The sequence below is a fragment of the Bos indicus genome, chromosome 6 (genome assembly GCF_029378745.1).
Source record: "Bos indicus isolate NIAB-ARS_2022 breed Sahiwal x Tharparkar chromosome 6, NIAB-ARS_B.indTharparkar_mat_pri_1.0, whole genome shotgun sequence".
NCBI classification, from domain to species: Eukaryota; Metazoa; Chordata; class Mammalia; order Artiodactyla; family Bovidae; genus Bos; species Bos indicus.
The window spans coordinates 83,387,920-83,402,672 of NC_091765.1; positions in this window are offsets into that span (position 1 = coordinate 83,387,920).

The window sequence follows — 14,753 nt, forward strand, 5'->3', positions numbered from 1 at the left end:
GTGCAAGTGGTAAAGATCACACCTACCAATGCATGAGACACTGGAGACACTAGTTTGATCCCTGTATCAGGAAGATCTCCTGGAGGAGGGCATGGCAACCCACTCAAGTATTCTTGCCTGGGGAATTCCATGGTGAGAGAAACCTGGCAGGCTACAGTCCATGGAGTGGCAGAGTCAGACATGACTGAGCGACTTAGCACACACACACAATCTGCGTATAACCTTATTTCTAACCTTATTTCATATTCCAAGAAATAGAGACTTCTTTTGCACAAAATTGTGAGTGTCTCTACCCTACCCTTAACTTCAGCTTCTAATTTTGATAGCCTCTACTTTTATCTGTCTCAAGTTGATACTATTTACAGTTTGTTCTCAATTAAATCACTTTTGCATTGTTCTAAGTCTGAAAATCAATGAAGAGTGGTTAGTGCTGTTCATTGTACTGGGTTATATTTTTCTCTCATATAGATTTTTTTGTGATTCTACTTTTTTTCCTAGGGTTATCAAATGCGGTTTTATTTGTGTATATGTTAATTGTCTTTACCACCTCCTTAAATTGTTCTAGAATTTTAAGAAAACATATCAAATCTTTGGAATCCCATTTTTCACTATCTACCTTCCACTAGATTATAACTTTAAGTAACACTCTAATAAAAAGTGAAGAAGAAGTTTATCTTCTGAGTCCTTGAATTCCAAAAGTAAAATTTTTCCTGATACAAAATTCTAGGATAAAATAATTTTTCTTTAGATTTTTGAAGCATTTCCTAGTACCAGAATGATTCCTGTTTCATTTTAATCTGTTTTTTTTTTATCTACACAAGCTTTTATGATCATTCCTTTACTCTCAGTTTTATAAAATAACAGTGTCCTGTGATTCTTTTTACTCATCTCACTGTACACTTCAGCAAGACTTCAGCTCATATACCATTTCTAGCTCCTTTTTTAGAACATTCTATTCTTGTTTTACAGACTAAAACACAGTATCAAATCTATTAACTAAAAATATCTTTCAGCTTTTCTTTTGTTCCCCAAATCATCTATTTCTCCTCATTTTTCTTTTTTAATAATTTATACTTGTGTCTTACATATCAAAAATATTAGTTTATTATTATTAATAATATTCTATTAATACATCCAAAAAAGTTAGAATATCCACCAGTATTAGTTGTGTTGCTTGTTTTTTGTTTATCCACAGAACAAAGGGTGCCTCTTTAATTTTCAACTCATTTTGAGAATAATTTATTTATTTCAATCTCTAACATATCTCATGACATTAACTATCATCTGTATACAAATAATGACCCTTCAGTTTATATCTCCAGTCAGGATGCCTCTTCTTAACTCCAGCATCAGAATAAATTGCTTATGCAAATCATTACTTGATTTCTAATTAACATTTCCTTCTAATCTGTCCAACAATAAATTCCTGATCCCATATCACTATACTACTGATTTTTCTTCTCCCACATTTTTCTCATCCTTCAGAGCTTAGGACAAAATTTCTGGGATTTCCTGAATACTTTTATATCTATCATCCAACCGGTCAGAAAATTATCTCAGTTCTGGAGAAGGGTATGGCAACACACTCCTGTATTCTTGCCTGGAGAATCCCATGGATGGAGGAGTCTAGTGGCCTACCCCCTGGGGTCGCAAAGAGTAGGACAAGACTGAGTGACTAACACACTGGCTCCTAACTCTTTTCAGAATCCAGCTATTTCTCACTATTTCCACTGCTGCCCACCTGACTCAGGTTCCTAGCATCTCAATTCTGGATTATTCTTGTAGCTTCCTCTATGGTGCAGTAATATTTCTGTCAGCCCTATGTTCTGCAAAGCACTGAGTAACAACTCAACACATAATCAGATCATGTCATACTTTTGCTAAAAATTCTACAAATACGTGAAAGTTCAAAAACTCCAACATTATTTGTTGGTCTGAATTCATACATATAGATTTCCCTCTCTCTTTACATCTCCAGCCAGTTGTCTCTCTCACTCATTCACTCATAATCACTCACTCACTCTCTCAACCCGTTTTAGCCACACTGGCCTCCTTGCTGTTACACAAACATCTCAAGACCTCTCTGACCTAAGAGCATTTCTATTTGCTGTTCTCTTTGTTTGGACACTCTTTTACCAGATAGTCCCACAAATCACTATGGTGTTTTCTTGGAGTGAATCCTCAAACATAATCTTATTAGAGAAATTTAAACATTCCATGCTATAAAATAGGTACCTCCTCCTACTCTTTCATCCAGGCTTAGTGTTCTCCAATAGCACTTACCAACACCTGCCACACTCTACACGTTTGCTTTTTCTTCCTCACAACCCTACACCGGGAATGTAAGATCCTTACCAGCAATTTTTTTTTTTTTTATGTTAACTGCTATTATCTCTAGCAGTCACAAAACTTTCTCACACACAGTAGGAACTAACATAGCATTTGTTGAATAAGTGAATTAAAGGATAAAAAATGAATAATGAGACAATAGTAAATATGGTCATAAATGATCTCAACCAAAGTGAGTTAAGGAAAACTGGATATATTTAAACCCAATAGAAGTCCAAGGAAGACAGGCCAAATGAACAAGAAGAATTAAAAAAAAAAAAAGAAAAGAAAAGAAAAGGCCTTGGGATGACCAATGATGAGTTAAGTGCAGGCTGATCATCCTAGAACTTGGATGACAGGTGAAGAATTTTTTATGTTATTTTAAAGGAACTGCCAAGTCATTAAAAGGTTTAAGCAAAGGAGTAACATGTTCTTTTTTCTCCCAAATTTTTATTTGATCTATTGAGTAAAATATAATATAAAGTAGAGCCAAGAGAAGAAGAGAGGCTATCAATAAGGCCATTGCCAGAGTTTGGGTAAGACAGGATGTCTCTTGAACAAGAATGGTGACAGTTGGAGAGTAAAGATAAATTTGGAATATATTAATATTTTATAAGTAGAAATGATGAGACTTACCAATTATTTGCCTGTATTAAGTGAGGGAGAGGAATTTTGGGATAATTTGGACTGTGGTGCTCAAGATCAAAATGGGAAAAACTAGAGCAAAAAAGGTTTCTGTGAGCAGAAATCAAGAATTTGGTTTGGATGTATTAAGTGTGAGGCACTTTGCATGGTTTAAGAGTCTCTCCATGGAGAGTGTGTGGAGAAAAGTGAACCCTCTTACACTGTTGGTGGGAACGCAAACTAGTACAGCCACTATGGAGAAGAGTGTGGAGATTCCTTAAAAAGCTGGAAATAGAACTGCCATATGACCCAGCAATCCCACTGCTGGGCATACACACCAAGGAAACCAGAATTGAAAGAGAGATGTGTACCCCAATGTTCATCACAGCACTGTTTACAATAGCCAGGACATGGAAGCAACCAAGATGTCCACTGGCAGACAAATGGATAAGAAAGCTGTGGAACACAGACACAATGGAATATTACTCAGCTGTTAAAAAAAATATTTGAATCCGTTCTAATGAGATGGATGAAACTGGAGCAGAACTTATTATACAGAATGAAGTTAAGTCAGAAAGAAAAACACCAATACAGCATGCTAACACATATATATGGAATTTAGAAAGATGGCAATGATGACCCTATATGTGAGACAGCAAAAGAGACACAGGTGTATAGAACAGTCTTTTAGACTCTGTGGGAGAAGGCAAGGGTGGGATGATTTGAGAGAATAGCATACTATCATATGTGAAGCCAATTGCCAGTCCATGTTTGATGCATGAGACAGGGTGCTCAGAGCTGGTGCACTGGTATGACCCTAAGGGATGGGATGGGGAGGGAGGTGCGGGATGGGGCAGGGTTCAGGATGGGGAACTCATGTACACTCATGGCTGATTCATGTCAATGTATGGCAAAAACCACTACAATATTGTAAAGTAATTAGCCTCCAATTAAAATTTAAATTAAAAAAAAAAAGACTGTCTCCATCCATGGAACCTTGCTTCATTATTCTCCTCTGTAAAAGTAAACACAACCTCAGAAAACTTTGTAGGCACGCTACTCTCTGCCAAGCAACTTACAAGGAATGAAGCACAAGATCTCTAAGTTTTAGGATTTTTCAGGCTGCCCTTATTTGAAGATTCTAGAACCCAGTACAACAGGAATTCAATACAGTCTTATGTAGACTTTGTAACTGAATTCAAATATGAAGCAGCTCTCCATGACTTAGCCCTCATCCCTCCTTTGACAGGAGGTGATGTCTTAGCAGGCATTATGGCCTGAAACCAAAAGACTGTCATGAAATTCATATTTATTGCCTCCCCTATGTCAAATAGCCTTCAAAGGCCACTAAGAAATTGCATTCCCCCTTTTTATATAGAGGGAAAATGATGAAAGTGCATAGAACAGCCATAATTAGGCAGATGAGGGTCTGTTCATTAGTTACAAAGTAGAAAGTTCTCAATCTCCAGTCTTTTTACTCTAACCCTCAAATTGCCAGCTGCAAGCTGTCTGGGGTTCCAAAAAACTGGTTTGGGCTTGAGAAATAAATTTGAAAATTATGAGCTCAAAGAAAGCATTTATGGCCTGGGAAGAAATCAATTGCCTAGAAAGGATATGTATAAAGGAGAAAGGCTCACAGGGAGAGCTCTGGACTGCATGGTACATGGGATTTGGGTAAAAAAAAGAATTCTGTTAGGCTGAGAAGAAAAAGTTGAACAAAAAATGAAAATCAGAATAGTGTGATGGATACTAAGAGGAGCTAGTATTTTTTAATAAAGAGGAAGTAGGCCTTTATACCAATTTTGCTGAGAGATTAGATAAAATGATAGAATCGTCTGTGGCAATTTTAGGGATCATGGAACATACAGAGGTAGTGACATGGTGGGGGTGGGTAGGGATTACAATGGCTTGAAAAAGCAAAAGAGTTCTAGAAAAACATATATTTCTGCTTTAGTGACTATGCCAAAGTCTTTGACTGTGTGGATCACAATAAACTATGGAATATTCTTCAAGAGATGGGAATACCAGACCACCTGACCTGTTTCTTCAGAAACCTGTATGCAGGTCAGGAAGCAACAGTTAGAACTGAACATGGAACAACAGACTGGTTCCAAAGAGGAAAGGGAGTACTTCAAGGCTGTATACTGTCACCCTGCTTGTTTAACTTATATGCAGACTACATCATGAGAAACACTGGGCTGTAGGAAGCACAAGCTGGAATCAAGATTGCTGGGAGAAATATCAATAACCTCAGATATGCAGATGACACCACCCTTATGGCAGAAAGTGAAGAGTAGCTAAAAACCTCTTGGTGAAAGTGAAAGTGGAGAGTGAAAAACTTGGCTTAAAGCTCAACATTCAGAAAACAAAGATCATGGCATCTGGTCCCATCACTTCATGGCAAATAGATGGGGAAACAGTGGAAACAGCAGCTGTCTTTATCTTGGGGGGGCTCCAAAATCACTGTGGATGGTGATTGTAGTCATGAAATTAAAAGACACTCCTTGGAAGGAAAGTTATGACCAACCTAGATAGCATATTAAAAGCAGAGACATTACTTTGCCAACAAAGGTCCATCTAGTCAAGGCTATAGTTTTTCCATTAGTCAGATATGGATGTGAGAGTTGGACCATAAAGAAAGCTGAGCAAGAATTGATGCTTTTGAACTGTGGTGTTGGAGAAGACTCTTGAGAGTTCCTTGGACTGCAAGGAGATCCAACCAGTCCACCCTAATGGAGATCAGTCCTGGCTGTTCATTGGAAGGACTGATGTTGAAGCTAAAACCAATACTTTGGCCACTTGATGCAAAGAGTTGACTCATTTGAAAAGACCCTGAAGCTGGGAAAGATTGAGGGCAGGAGGAGAAGGGGACAACAGAGGATGAGATGATTGGATGGCATCACTGACTCAATGGACATGAGTTTGGGTAGGCTGCAGGAGTTGGTGATGGACGGGGAGGCCTGGCGTGCTGCAGTTCATGGAGTTGCAGAGAGTCAGACACAACTGAGTGACTGAAGTGAACTGAACTGAACTAGGGAGTGATTAGGTAATGAGAGTAAAGATACCTTATATGGAAGATGCCTGCCAAAAATTTGGATGTTCAAATGAGCAGAGAAATGCAGCAGTAGCTGAAAGGATGTGGAAGTCAAGGAAGTGATTTAAAGTAATTTACCACAAGGTGAGCAGAGAATACACAGCAGTGACCAGCAAACTGAACTGACCCTATTAGTCAGTGTTGGCCAAGCAAATACAAGCACACTGTGGAGCCATGGCCAGAAGAAACAATAAGTTAAATCTACTGGCAGAAGACAGCATTACAGCCTTCAGGGTTCTGGGCTGGGAAAATATCCTCTCATAACCCAAGGTAACTTTGTGTCATATTCTTTGTTTTTCTTCAGTCGCCCAGTAGTGTCCAACTCTTTGTGACCCCATGGACTGCAGCATGCCAGGCCCCATATTCTTTGGGGGCAGTCAAATATTGTGTGAAACATTATAGGACTTTGAGAGATGAGAGAACTATGTGTAAGACCTGCAGTTACTACAGTATTTCTGCTGACATTTGCTAATGTTACTACTTTGCTACTAATTTGCTTATTGTTACTACTATTATTATTACTGTCATCTTTAAACTTCTTTATCTGATACTATTTGCACAGTCTCACCAGGTGCCTGACACTGTGCTAAGTAATTTACAAATATTACTTAATATTTGTCATTATTTGTAATATGAATACAAATATTAATATTTGTAAATATTAATTCATTTAATCTTCACTAGAAGGGGAAGAGGGCATCAGAAAATGAGATGCTGTATGGCATCACCAAATCAATGGACATGAACTTGGGAAAACTGCAGAAGATGGTGAGGGACAGGGAGGCTTAGTGTGCTGCAGCCCACAGGGTCGCAATGAGTCAGAAATGACTTGGCAACTGAAAAACAACATACTCTCGTAAGGTGCATAGCATTATTATCTTTATTTTACAAACTGAGACACAGAGAATTTGGTAAGGAAAGCAGTCTGCTTTGTGAGGTCTTGACTTCAAATTCTGCATTAAGTTTCTGTTTCATTTAAGCGCTTGTTTGCAAATGAGGGCTGTTATACTGCTATGTGGAAAGCACTTCACCCAACTTCTGGATGAGAGATTCAAGCCAAGTGAAGAACAACTCTCCGACTAATTAATGTAGGCCCTCTTTGGGACTTTGGGTATTTCCCACATAAAGGGTCTACAAGCAAGCTGAACTGGCAGTGTGTTTTCCATTATTCCTTTTCTTTAAACCTCATTCGCTATAAGCACCTAGTCAAAAAAATTAATCTTTTAAATAATAGGTATTACTAGTTAAGAATTAATTACTATCTTTTGTTTAAATTTAGAGGACAGGATTCCTATCTAGTACCCTGACTCCTTTGCACAGTTCTCCTCTAAAAAGTCCAGAAAACAGCATCTGAAAATTGTTGCACATCAGCATCCCATGTCTGACAAGCCAATTCTTTCTCTCAGTCCCACTAAACATGTTCTTTGACCTCAAAATATCTTGATTCCCTTGACTCTTCTTTTTTGCCCTACCATCACCTTATTTCCAATCTTATCTCCTTACCTGTCCATCCTAAGCCTGTCAGTATCAATTTAATGATCCTCTTACCAGTACCCTCAATGTCTCTACATTTGAGCGCTTCAGGTTCAACATCCCAGAAAATGATCACTAAAAATAAATCCAAACATCTGGATCTTCTCCTCCAGCCAGACTTCTGAAGCCCCAGCCATATAAACAGTACAATTTTATGGACTGATGATGCTACAAGCATCAGTCTTTTTAAATGGATCAGATTGGCTCCCTTTATCCTTATCTTTTCTCATTAAGACATGAGCTAGACTCTGTATGACTCAATTTCAACCTCACATGACAAGAGAGGAGTGAAGGACTTCATCTGCTTCCTTACCTCCCTATCATCTTCATCTCCATTTCAGAGGCAAGAACACTGCCTTTATTTTCCAAGGCAGTCTTTTCATAAATGCTTTATATGTCATCCTCCCTTGCTCAGTACAGAATTTTGCTCCAACTATTATCAAATTTTTCTGTATGGGCAATGTTTTTCATTCTAATGGGAACTAATGGTTCCTTCTTGTATATATTAGCCAAAATAGAGCCAAGCATTGAGGCATAAATAACAATAAATCAACAGAACACCTCCTATATATCCCTATTTTCTTTCATCTGTCATTTAACTCTACACATCACATCTACCCTTCCCAAGATATTAATGTTTGTACTCTCTGTGTTAGGTTCTGAGAACTTTACATGTGTTAACTCACATAATCCTCAAAACAACCCTATAGATAAGCATTTTCATTGTCCTCATTTTATAAAAGAAAATTTTAGTCACAACAAGTTCAAGTGTACTGTCCAGAGTCATACAAAGGTATTTCCTATTATGACTTTGACTTGCTAATAAAGTTTACAAAAATCAAAAGGGGCAATCAGTTGCTGACTTTTTAATCAAATGACTAGGCATAAAGAATTTAAGCAAGCAGATCATCTCACCTCTTTGGGGAACTTTTAAAATGTCTTTTCCATTTCTTTCTTTTTAGATTTTTCTGAGCACTATTATCATATTTTCTATCACAATCTCAATCATACATGCTCAGCTGCTAAGTTGTGTCCGACTCTTTGAGACCCCATGGACTCTAGCCTGCCAGGGTCTTCTGTCTACGGGATTTCCTAGGCAAGAATACTGGAGCGGGTTGCTATTTCCTTCTCCAGGGAATCTTCCCGAACCACGATTGAACCCATGTCTCTTGCACTGGCAGGCAGGTTCTTTACCACTGAGCCCCTTGGGTAGTCCCATCTCAATTTGTATTCATTCTCAATTACTTAACATTGTTAAAAAATAAGCTGTAATTAAATTCAAAGTATATAAAATATAAATATATTTTTACTCAATAAAAAATATAAAAAGTATTAGTTTCAATGTGTTATCCCCAAAGATATTTTTAATATTTAAGATGAACTATTAAAAAGTAAATAGTAATATCAATTTTAAAGTAATATATTTAAATAAATCTGAATTTTTTAGTATTAAAAAGTTAATTAAATCTTATTATTTTATAAAACTATAACTTACCACAATCTTACATTTAATATCTGTCTAGTTGCCAAAGTATGCATCAGCATCATGCTTCATGAGAATTATATCTAAACCCAGGTAAATACAAATTTTAAAGAAATATGAATCATTTAGGGTTATAAAATATTTTAAGCTCTGTACCATATTGTAAATATCCGCTATTTGTAAGTATCTTTGGAAAAACAATTTGGAACATGAAGAATGCTACATACAATAAAAGAGATGCTCAGCACTACTGAGAAATGATGCTATATTTTTCAAAAATCTATTGTGTTCATGCTATTTGAGAAATAGTATTTGACAGTTCAATTAATCTATCTTTTATCTAAAACCTTTTCCTGTTCTGATCCTCCCTTTACTCCGAAGCAACACCAATCTCCAATGTCAACAGTAGCACAGCCCATAGCTTTCACAGCATTTGGACACAGTTGCCTTTGTGAGATGAAGAAAAATAGTACTTTGGGATGACAGTGATATTCACCAGGAGAGCTGATGTTTGGGATTGTAGGTATATAAGCACTGAGTGCTAGATTCCACATGATAGAAAAACCTATACATTCTTTAAAACTAGGGGGTACATGTATTTAAGATATTTAAGCTCTTCTGGAGTACAGGTTTCTGAGCAAGAGCCACCCTGGCCTGGATCCCAGGCAGTCTTGCCCAAAATAGAAATGAAGTTCAGCTGTAGAAAATGAGGAGAGATATGTTTTGTGCATACCAAAATTCATGGCCTGAAAATATGTCCAGTACATACTGCTATAAATTTCACAGACTTTATAAACCTTTATTGACAAATATGCTTTCTTACTAAATTGGAAGCTCACTAAAAACTGGAATTAGATCTCAATTGATTACTGTGGTCTTAAAAATGAGCCTATCTTCTGATACATACTAGGAAACACTGCTGTAAATGGTTCATTGTTTCTCAGAAGGTTAAACTCGGATCAAACATATGTATGCGGTGGGTAAGCTGAGGGCCAAAATGCCCCCAAGGGATTTAAATGAGAGTATTTCAAAAGATAATCAGATACAAATAGCAAATGCAATGGTTACTCATGAAATATATTGTTTTTCTCTTTTTCTTCATTTTTTTCTTTTTTGAGTGAACAATTCCCAATAGTAAACATAGAAAGCCAAGAACTCTTTAACCATTAAATTTTCTGATGGTTTTACTTGTATACAGTTGATATATAAGGAAAAATGTTGCTATTAAGCTAAATTTTAAGTAAAAGCACATTATAGTAGAAATAAGACCCTCCAGAGAATAATTTTATGAGACCATTATTGCACGGTAGCTTGGGCAGTTGAACTCACATGAAACAAATGGCCCTATAAAACAAGTCCCAAAGTGGCCTATTGCTTAATTAAATTCATATACAAAGCATCCCTCTACCTTGACATGTGTACATACATATATTAGATATATTTTAAAGCTCAGTTTGAAAAATATGACCTCATAAAGATGCAAAGGTTTAGACACCACTTCAAAGCCAAAGAACTTCTTGAAGCAATATTTTACATGGAACTGTGACTTTAAAAATAATTGCCTTTTTTTCCCTTAAGATAGTGAGAACAGTCAGTTTGATATATACATATATTTGAGCTTTCCACCTATAAAAATATGCCATAGTCTGTATGAAATGCTTGCACTGAATGCAAGCAATGCTAATTCTCTCTTCCCCTATTTCACCAAAATGGAAGCATTTCTAGAGGAGTCTGGGTGTGCATAGGAAGAAACATTGACAAGATCCACAGCCCAATCCTTCAACTGAAATGTGTCACCTTATAAAAATGCTAATTTAATGAATTCAAGTAAATTAAGACTTGTTTTTTCCCTTGAATATAAAATTGTTTTACCACAATGTATTACTCTACTCTTCTGTTTCATGAACCACCTACAATGTGGGTAACAGCCTCCAGAAACAGACTGTGGTCCAGGCTGCTTGACAGCCTAAAAAGATCCTAAAGCCATCTGGTATTAAATGTGTTCAAGAAAGAGGGAAGCAAGAGAGTAAAATGAAGAGACATTATTCAAAACACGTTACTAATTGATTTAAGATTTTGTGTCCCTAAATGTTCTTTTGGTTTCAAATTTCATATAAAATAATCTTGAATGAACAATTTTCAGTTCAGTTCAGTCGCTCAGTCATGTCTGACTCTTTGCAATACCATGAACCGCAGCACACCAGGCCTCCCTGTGCATCACCAACTCCCGGAGTCCACCCAAACCCATGTCCATTGAGTCGGTGATGCCATCCAACCATCTTATCCTCTGTCATTCCCTTCTCCTCTTGCCCTCAATCTTTCCCAGCATTAGGGTCTTTTCTAAAGCCTTTCAATTTTCCCCTACTTTTTTGGAGAACTCCTTAATAACACCTAATTAATTAGTATCCTAAATGACTGAGCAACTGAACTGAACTGTTTGTGTTAGGCAGGATCATTTTAGGTCCAAATGTTAATGGTTTTAATTGCTAAGTCATGTCTGACTCATTGCAATCCCCTGGGCTGTAGCTCACCAGGCTCCTCTGCCCATGGAATTTCCCAGGCAAGAATTCTAGAGTGGGTTGCCATTTCCTTCTGTATTGGATCTTCCCAACCCAGGGATTGAACCAGGGTCTCCTGCATTGCAGGTGGATTCTTTACCGACTGAGCCACCAGAGAAGCCCAAATGATAAAACTCAATGCAAACTCATTTAATCAAAATTTCGAATTTATCAACACAAAATTGGAAAGACTAGAACTGGCTTGAAATAAGATTTGATCTTGTCTTCAACACACAGCACTAGAAGGAATACTCAACAAAATCAGGGATATTTGTCTGTTTTGTTTAATGATGTATCCCAAGTTCCTATATCAGTGCTTGTCATATAGTAAATCCTCAACAAATACTTGTTGAGTAAATGAATAATCAATCTCTCTCTCTCTTAGATGAACTTTCTTATCTGATGATGTGACAGGCAGAATAATCACTTTCAAATATATTCTTACCCTGGTCCTCATGATCTGTGAATATATTTCCTGACTTGGCCAAAAAGAAAAAGAACAAGGTTTACAGATATGCTTGCAGTTATTAACAGGACCTTGAGATGGGGAGATTATCCAGATGGGCCAATTGTAGTCACATATATTACTATCATAGAACTTTTCTCAATTAGAGTCAGAGAGAAATTAGCAATGAAAAACGGGTCAGAGAGATGTGACATGAGGGCAAGATCTGGCATTGCTAGCTTCAAATATTCATGCCTAGGGAGACAGAGTCATGAAATTGAAAGGCCATCCAGAGGAAGAGGAATGGTTTACAAAGGGAGTTGTAGGTTGTATTACCAGTAAAAAGGGACACCTTCAAGACTCTTGCTATCTTATGGGGAAGACAGAATTTACATACAAAATAAAAGAGAATGCAATTAAAGGCCAAAATACCTGTTATAATCTTAGCTGAATACCTGAAATAATCTTAGTTCAAAATGCAACTGAAACAGGCAGAGAAAGAAGATGGATTTTGAAGATTATGGAAGAATAGCATAGAATGAAAATATGGAGAGGAACTGTTAGAAATCACAATGAGAATATGGCTGTTGAAGAAACCATGAAAAGATACTGCTACTTTGAATGGGATGGAGACTTTATTATGACAAAAATCTTCAAAAGGTTAAGAAGAATAAATGAAAACAGAAAGAAGGCATTAAGGCAATTGAATTTTCAAAAATTGTCTACAAATGTGTAAGAGAAGAACATGTTATAAGGTTTAAAAAATACTGAATTCCATAACTTCATACAAAAGAGAATATTTATGACTTTGATTTTGTTCATCCTTTAAAATTTTCACCAAAACTCTCTTCTCCCATTAATGTACATACACAAAACAGCAACAACATGTGCTGTTTTGTGTGGATCCAATATGATGACCACAGAAATTCAAAGAAGCAACTTTTGCTAGAGAAACCACTGTAGAAAGTTCTGAAAAACTTAAGGGCATTAGTGTAATTAAGGGACATATTGATATTAAACCTACAAAGCATATGAATCATCCTTTGCTTCCTAGGGTGATTCTTCAAGTCATCTGATAATTAATCTTTCTTTTCTTATTCAGAAAGAAAAATGTAGCTGAAGCATCAGCTTCCTATTTGCTGCCAGCAAAATTATCAGCATTTTCCTACCAACAATTCACTATTAATTCTACCCTCTCTCCTACTCATTTCCCTCTAGCATTTTAAGGCATTCAACCCTCTAATTTTATTTACAAAACAAAATGAAGTTAAATATTGTCTGGGTCCCCCTCTCCCGACTGTCTAGTTCCTCTTCTTCCTTCCTCAGGCAAGCATTTTTAAAAGTAATGCTCACTTCTCATTTAGCCCTGCATTTGCTGCACTGTGACTTTTTTTCATTTGCTTCCAAAGAAACTGTTCTTGGCAAAGGTGCAGTAATCTCAGTTCCTTCCATTAGTTCTCACTTACCTCACCTTATTCAGTCTCTACTTGAAATAACCTCCTCACAGAGGCCTCCCTTGTTTTATTCATTCTGTTCCCTTATACTACTTTGTCATTGTTGTCAATCACTAAGTTGTGTCCAACTCTTTGTGACCCCATGAACTGCAGCACGATAGGCTTCCCTGTCCTTCATTATCTCCCGGAGTTTGCTCAAACTCATGTCCATTCATGAGTGATGCCATCCAACCATCTCATTCTCTGTCATCCCCTTCCCTTCTTGCCCTCAATCTTTATCAGTCTTTTCCAATGAGTTGGCTCTTCACATCAGGTGGCCAAAGTATTGGGGCTTCAGCTTCAGCATCAGTCCTTCCAGTGAATATTTATGGACAGTAACTATGCTACTTAAATCTTCCTCAAAGACCACCCCCCAAATTTATACAATTGGTTACTTGGGCTTCCCTTGTGGCTTGGCTGCTAAAAAATCAGTCTGCAATGCAGGAAACCTGGGTTCAATCCCTGGGTTGGGATGATCCCTTGGAGAAGGGAAAGGCTACCAACTACAGTATTCTGGCCTGGAGAATTCCATGGACTGTAGAGTCCATGGGGTTGCAAAGAGTCAGACACAACTGAATGACTTTCACTTCACTTTCACTACTTGGTAGTCTGGTTCCCTACCAGAATTTTACATCCAAGGAGAGCAGGCACTTTGCTGCTCTTATCTGTATCCCAAGCTGCAGAGCTATACGTGGACCAGCAGAGGCTCACCAAGTATTTGCTGAATTATTTTTACTATCCAGTTTAAACTCTGCAGTTTTTACATACTTTGCTACAAATAATCCACTTTTTAAAATGTGCTTCTCCCATAATTTCAGCTATATTCTACTTTAATGCTTTTTCTCCTTCAACTTTGCCTCATCCTTCCCATCTCAGTGCAAAGAAGTCTCTTTTTTAATAGTCCTCAGTACAATTTCGGAGGCGATGGCACCCCACTCCAGTACTCTTGCCTGGAAAATCCCATGGATGGAGGAGCCTGGTGGGCTGCAGTCCATGGGATCACAAAGAGTCGGACACGACTGAGCGACTTCACTTTCACTTTTCACTTTCATGCATTGGAGAAGGAAATGGCAACCCACTCCAGTGTCCTTGCCTGAAGAATCCCAGGGACAGGGGAGCCTGGTGGGCTGCCGTCTGTGGGGTCGCACAGAGTCGGACACGACTGAAGCGACTTAGCAGCAGCAGCAGCAGCAGT